Source organism: Camelus dromedarius, chromosome 9 (assembly GCF_036321535.1).
Source record: "Camelus dromedarius isolate mCamDro1 chromosome 9, mCamDro1.pat, whole genome shotgun sequence".
NCBI classification, from domain to species: Eukaryota; Metazoa; Chordata; class Mammalia; order Artiodactyla; family Camelidae; genus Camelus; species Camelus dromedarius.
In genome coordinates this window covers 73,325,520-73,333,120 of record NC_087444.1, presented here as the reverse complement: position 1 = coordinate 73,333,120, position 7,601 = coordinate 73,325,520, and positions in this window count along the sequence as shown.

The following is a 7,601-nucleotide window of genomic DNA, read 5'->3' as shown; positions in this document are numbered from 1 at the left end:
ATTTTATACATAATAGTTGATTATTTTATGCCTAATACCTTTTAATTGTCCACCCCAACCATGCCCCTCATCACTTCCCTCTCCCCACTGGTAACCACTAGCTTGTTCTCTGTATCTGCAAGTCTGTTTCTTTTTTGTGATAATCACTACTTTGTCGTGTTTTTTACATTCCCCACTTAAGTGATAACATACAAGTATTTGACCTTCTTCCTCTGACTTATGTCACTTAGCGGAAGTCCATCCATGTTGCTGTTAAAAGCAAAATCTCCTTCTTTTTTATGGTGGAGGAGTATTTCACTAAGGTCTTTAATCGAAAGTGAATTAAATCAAACTGAGACCTGCAAATAGCACAAGATGAAAATGATGGAAAATGGTGCTGAACAAACAATTGTGCAAATCACATCGAGTTCAAATAAATGCAGCATGGGGGACAAGAAAAGTGTCCTGCTGTTATGAGTCCTTATTTTTTCATTTTTATGCAATTTTTAATTTTAAAGATTTCATGGAAAATGAAGGGACACATTTGTTAAAGCGATCATAACAGCATACATCTAAAATGACCAACACACCAGCATAGCAAGTGTAAGGTGTTATTATGGATAAACTTTTGCTGATGATGGAAGACTCACAGCTGCATTTTACTGCACATGAGACTGCAACCCCCAGCCCTCCCCGTGTGCCTAACCTGCTCTACTTTTTTATAGCTCTACCACCTACACTTATTTTTCCTAGAGTACAGATTTTCTATCTAGTCTCTTTAGTAATTATATTTTGCCCGAGTTCATCAGCAACACATGCCCCGCCCCTAAAAAACTGACTGGAATATATCAGGCATGCAATATATATTTGTTGAATGCATACATGACCCTTGTGAGAAATCCATCAGCAAGAGAAAACTAATTTTGATCACTTTTCTAGATTCTGAAGTTTACTTTATGATATAGGTCCACTGGGGAAAAAGGACATCCTCAGATGGTGGTTTTGCATTCTGAATCAATAAATCTGACAAGTGTACCAGGAGACTCATTTTGCATCTGGGAGGGTGATTTGCTGCTCCTCTGGGTACGTCAGGATGATCCCCAATAAACAAAGTGATGGAGACAGCGGGTGACAAGGTGACCCATTTGGGAGCAGAAGTCCTGCTGAACCATCCCTGATATACAGCCTTTGCCCATCAGTCCCAGTCTTACCAAGATACCTCACTTTGTGGAGGAACCTACTGCTTTTAGTAAGGATTCTGTGACACTCAACCTTGAGAAGAGAGGGAGGTATAAAGACCTTTTCACTATTCCTGTTCCCCATCCTAACCTTCCTAATGGAGACTTCCTTTTTTATTTGTTTCAGATTTAACATTCTGTTAGTGTTCTGTTTAATATAAGTATATTTTGCTGTTTCCCCTATTATTGTCTCTATTTCTTTTTTCCCTCATATATGTAGCTTTTACTTTCTACATCCCTTCATTTTGTTTACTCATTAATAGCTGGTACAGCCTTCCAGGACCTTTTCATTGCCTCAATAGACTCTGTTTCATTTTCAAATCATATCACACTTTCTGCTCTGTATGACTTCTCAGTTTACAATTAACAGCCCTTTGAAAAATTTGTATGTTCTATGTTTTGTCTGATATCCCCCCTTCTTTGTGTTTTTCTCATGTCTCTCCTTGGTTCTGTGCACCTTGGTTGATACTTGTTTACATGTGATGTAACTTGCCGCTCAGTCTCACTAGTTAACCCCTTTTGTAATCATCTGTTTTCCTTGCTTTTGCTTCTCCCAACATCATTCTGTTTTTATATATAATAACTTTTATCTTGTTATCATACAATCAGTGTTTTCATTAAAAGTGCTTTGATCACATTTCCACTAATTTATCATATTATTACCTCTTAGAGATTTTGCGTCTTTGTTAACTTATATTAATTCTTATGTTCAACAGGTTTTTATGCTACTTAAGTGTTATCATTATTTCTACTGCAGTCTAAAATTACTTGTATGCGGGTATATGGATATTCAAATGATCTTTATACCCACTTTGCTTTCAGTAGCTTTGGAATCAGCTCTTAAAATTTTTAAGAATTTAGCCAAACTGATTCTATCAATTTCCTTCAAAAATATATAGAATTTGTCCATGATAAAAGATAGTGTTTCTCGTTATTATATATGTTATTTCTTTCTTTCCTATAACATTCTGGAATCTGCCAATTTGGGCAATAAAAGAGGTCAAACAGATCATTTTACTCACAGCAACCCCAAAGGAAAGGCTTTCAATATTAAATACTTGCTATGACACAATTAATAATGTAGAATTTTTTTTTGGTCAGGGTAAGTTCCTTCCTTCTATTGCTACGTAACTAAAATTTTTTATCATGAATATAGGTTGAATTTTATCACACTGTCTTCTGAGTATCTTGCAGTGGTCGTATGTTTTTGTTCCTTTAGTCTACTAATGTGGGTAATGACACAGATAAAGTTTCAAAGCTTAAACTTACCTTCCATGTTTGGGATAATTCTGTAATCAAATACTTGATTCTCTGTACATACTGTGGACACAATTTACAGTTATTTTGGATAGATTGTTTTTCTTCTGGGTTCATAAAATAGTCTTGTAACTGTCTTTGGAGTCCATCTTTGTCATGTTTTGCTATACCAAGCTTACTCAAACCTCATAATATGATTAATGGAATGTGAAGCAATGGTTCTGAAATAGTGTTACTAAATCCAGACTCATTCTGCTCACCACACAGCTAGCCAATACATCAGGAGAAAAGGTCTTAGACAAGGAATAATGACTTTATTCCAAAAGCCAGCAGACCAAGAAGATGGAGGACTAACATCCTGAAGAACTATATTCCTTAAGTCAGAATTCAAGCTCCTTTTATACTAAAAAGGGAAGAGGGTGTGGTTGGGTTGCTGCAAACTTCTTAGTGTTGACATCCTTTGTTCTTGCAACTGTCCGCATAGGTCAGGTCAGGATGTTCCTGTAAACCTCCAATAAGACAAAATTTTATTTACTCTTCTGCAACTCTTTATTTCTATATGAATGAAAAAAATATTATACCCTTAAAGGTCAGAGCCTTGAGAATGAGCTATCCTGTATATTTCAGCCTCTAGGCAACATTCTTTTACAGAAAGTGCAGAACTGTCATGGCTAAGCCTGGGAAACAGAGCACGGCGTTAGAGCTTAAGGAAGAGATATAATATGGAGACAGATTTGTTCTTCCCTATTAGAAAACATATTTGTATTTAGCATGTTTGTCCTATGTCACCATTGTAGCATTCTTTGAGATTTCTTCTGGAATGATTTTGCCCACTGTCCAATAGCATCAATGAGGAGACTTGCACATTTCTGTTTTTCTCTTATTCCAATATCGCTATTTGGTAATTAAGTCTTCTAGAGTTTTGTCCCCAGATCTTCTAATTTTTCAAATATATTCACATAGATAATCCTAGTATCATGGTATTTTCTAATGTTTGAAACTTCTCCACTGCTGACTTTTCAACACTGTTAATCCCGATGCTACTGTGCCTTCCTTTCAGTACTGTTACAATCTCATAGGTTTGTTAATTTCATTATACTTTAGAAGGAACTGATTTTTCAATTAGTTTCTTTTCATTCCATAGGAGGGCTATTATCTCTCAATTTCTGCCTTACCTTCTAGCAATCCCATTTGTTTCTATTTAGGATGAATATGCTGTATTCCTTTTCTGGTGTCACAATTTCCCCAACCCCCAACTTTGAATGAGCATTTTGAAGTCTACCTGCATCCTAAACCTAATTCTATACCTAGGTTCCCAAGTATTTCTGGAATTGAGTCTCTGGCTGTGACACATCTTGGCCCGAAATACAGAAGGATTGAATACTTCCCAGCGTCCCGCATACAGAACCATCATTTATCATGTTCTTCCACATGATAAGTATTTATAACTTCACAATATAATCTATTTTGTTTCACTTGAAGCCTAGTTGACCTAATTAAAATATCTAAAGTATTAGTCAGATTATGTTTCCAAGTGACACAGTTTTGGGGGTTTTCTTTATATCTCAAATTTGTATGGGATTCATGGGGAACTCAATGCTCTTCATCTTATATATATACACTGTCTTAAGTCAGTCACCCTTGAAAAAGCCTATAGATTTAATATTCATACACCTGACATTTGTCAACATTTTGACCATCATGTTCAAGCTGATTCCAGATCTTATGTCATCCTTTGGAGTAAGACATTTTCTGGATGATGTTGGTTGTAAGGTAACTTTGTTCATATACAGAGTGACCCGGGGTCTTTCCATCTGTCTGACCACTTTCCTCAGCGCCTTCCAAGCCATCACCATCAGTCCCGGTCGTTCTAAATGGGTGAGGCTTAAATCTAAATTCTCTACCTGCATTTACCCCTCATTCCTTTTCTTCTGGATCCTGAACACACTCATCTATGTCATCATCACCAAAACTTTAGAAGCCAATCACAATTTCACAGTTGCTCGTTCTGCGTATGCTCAAATATACTGTCATTCTAAGCAGCTGGAACAGCACCATTTAATGGCATTCCTAAGTGTCATCTTGATTCGAGATCTCCTCTGTGTGGTCTTCATGATGTTGTCCAGCATCTACATGGTGAATCTCCTGTACAAACACCACCAAAAAGCCCAGTGTATTCATAGCCCCAATGTCTCTTCCCAGCCAGCTCCTGAGATCAAAGCCTCTCACACTATTCTTTTGCTGGTAAGTTGCTTTGGCTTCTTTTATTGCTCAAACAACTTCCTTACTCTTTATTTGCTTTATAGACAAAACCCAAGACTGGAGAGAATCAATGGGATAATAGCATCCTGCTACCCAACCATCTGCTCTTTCGTGCTGATGAAAAATAATAAGATTATTTCCAAATTGACATTTTCCCTTTCAAAGGTGAGAATTACCTTTTCTCAAGGAACTTTCAATAGATAATCTGATACTCACAACTTCCTTTGGCAAATTTCTTTGGGGTGGAGGTCACTATGCTGTTCACCAGAAACTAACACAACATTGTAAATCAACTATACATCTTTTAAATAGTATATTTTCTGCTGGTTTGCTCTTTTTAATATGTGCCTACCAGAAAATTACATTTGAGATTTGATTAAATTTGTATTAAATGATACTGCTCTAGGTAAATTCATGTATTTATTCAACTTATCTATATATTGCATGCCTGACGTATTCCAAGCAGTACTTTAGGGGCTGGGCATGCATTAGTGATGAACTCAGGCAAAATATAATTACTAAGGAGACTATATAGAAAATGTGTACTCTAGGAAAAGTGCAGTTGGTAGAGCTATAAAAAATTAGCGCAGGCTAGGAGCACGGGAAGGGCTGGGGGTTGCAGCCTTATGTGCAGTAAAATGCAGCTGTGAGTCTTTCAATATCTGCAAAAGTTTACCCAGAATGACAACCTTACCCACGCTACGCTGGTGTGTTGGTCATTTTAGATGCATGCTGTTATGATTATTTAATTAAATGTGTCCCTTCTTTTCCCATGGAAGCTTTAAAATTAAAAATTGTTTTAAATTAGAAAAAATGAGAGCTCACAATAGCAGGACACATTTCTTACCTCCCATGCTGCATTTATTTTAACTCGATGTCATTTTCACGACTGTATGTACAGCAAAATTTTCCATCATTTTCATCCTGTGCTACTTGGAGATCTCAGTTCTGTTAATTCATTTTCAATTAAAGACCTTAGTGAAAAACCCCTCCACCATATGAAAGAGATTTTGCCTTTTGCAGCAACATTGATGCACTTGGAGTGCGTTATGCTAAGTGAAATGAGTCTGACAGAGCATGTCAAATACTGGATGTTATCACTTATATGGGAAATCTAAAATGTACAGCAAAGAAGTGAATATAACAAGAACAACAACAACAAAAAAAAACAGACTCACAGATACACAGAACAAGCTAATGGTCACTAGTGGGGAGAGGGAAGAGGTGAGGGGCATGATCAGGGTGGGGAATTAAGAGGTACACACTATTATGTATAAAATAAGGTACAAGGATACATTGTACAAGACAGGGAATATAGTCAATATTTTATAAGAACTATAAATGGAGTATAACCTTTAAGTTTGTGAATCGCTATATTGTACACCTGTAACATATAATATTGTACATCAAATAAGCTTCTAAATAAATAAATAGATGTCACAAAAAAATCATCAGAAGTAGACCTCAGTGATATGGTGTGAGTGATACGCATTTCGAATCTTGGCATAAATTTTTTCACTTTTGCCGATGGATTCTACTTTGCCCAGATAAAATGTTCTTGGGCTTAGTCTGCTGTTCAGGACTTCAGTTTCCCTCTATCTTCAGCTTCCCTGGTGCAGTAGAGTGCTAACACCAAACGGATGGCTTTTCCTTTGCAGAAGGTTCATTTTCTCCAAGGACTTTTAAAATGTGTACCTGATTCTTAAATAAATTTTCATAAAGTTTAAAGACTTACATAGGAAAGGGTGTGTGTTTTCCTTGCTACTTCACCCAGGGTGTGGCTTGGGTGGGTGGTTCCGTTGAACTTCAACTTACAAAATTGTCTTCTATTATTTGATGATTGTCTTTCTGCCCCCCTGACCCATTTCATTTTGTTGGCATTTTTACTCTGATTTAGTACATGTGTGGTACCTCCTGGCTGCCTCTCCACACCCCTCCAGTGACCTGTTCCCCATTGTGATTTTCATCACTTTGATCAACATGAGTTGAAATATTTTTCCCCTTGATTTTCAAAACAAAATCAGTTTTACGCAAATGGCATCCTCTCCTTCAAACTATGTACTGAAGTTCTTGAACGTATTTTATAATATAACACATATGCAAAAAATCATATCACTGCATAAATTTTACCAGTGGACAAACCCATAGAACCAGCATCCAGAAGAAGAAACAGACTTTTATGACTAAGTAGCATATGTACACATCACATCTTTATCCATTCATCCATCTATGGGCACTTAAATTGTTAAGCATCCCATTACTCTCCGGCAGTCACTTCTAAATTCTCATTACAGATGGCAGTAAATATGTCCATGCATACACATTTTCTCCTTTGTTAGCCTATTCTAGGTAAAATCATTCATTGAAGGAGTGTTAATTTATTCAAAGCTGTTGCATTTTAAAATACTTTCCAAAGGCACTCTTAGTAGAATTTCTCAAGAGTGAAGCCTGAGATGATCCAACCCCTTTCATCATCACTAGAAGAAAGTATGAACACTTAAATATTTTCCATTTGAACAGGTAATCGCCACTCAATCAACTTTAACGTTTTAAATTAAGAATGAGGTGTACCAAGTTTTATATTCATAGATAAATATATTTTTTTCCTATTTGAGGGTGCATGAAGGCCAAGGGTGAAAAACCAATGATTTGTGAATTAAGAGGGTTCAGTTTCATTGTACCCAATTCTTCTTTTTGGACACCTCAGCCTAAAGCAGGGGAAATGGTTTTCCCAAACTCACATAGACATTTAGATATAAAGTCAACTGCAAACATCTAGAAAATTCTCTGCTTCTCATCATACTGGGGCATAAAAATGTAATACTGCTTAATCTTTCCCAGCTTATAGTTCCCAATTTCTTTCAT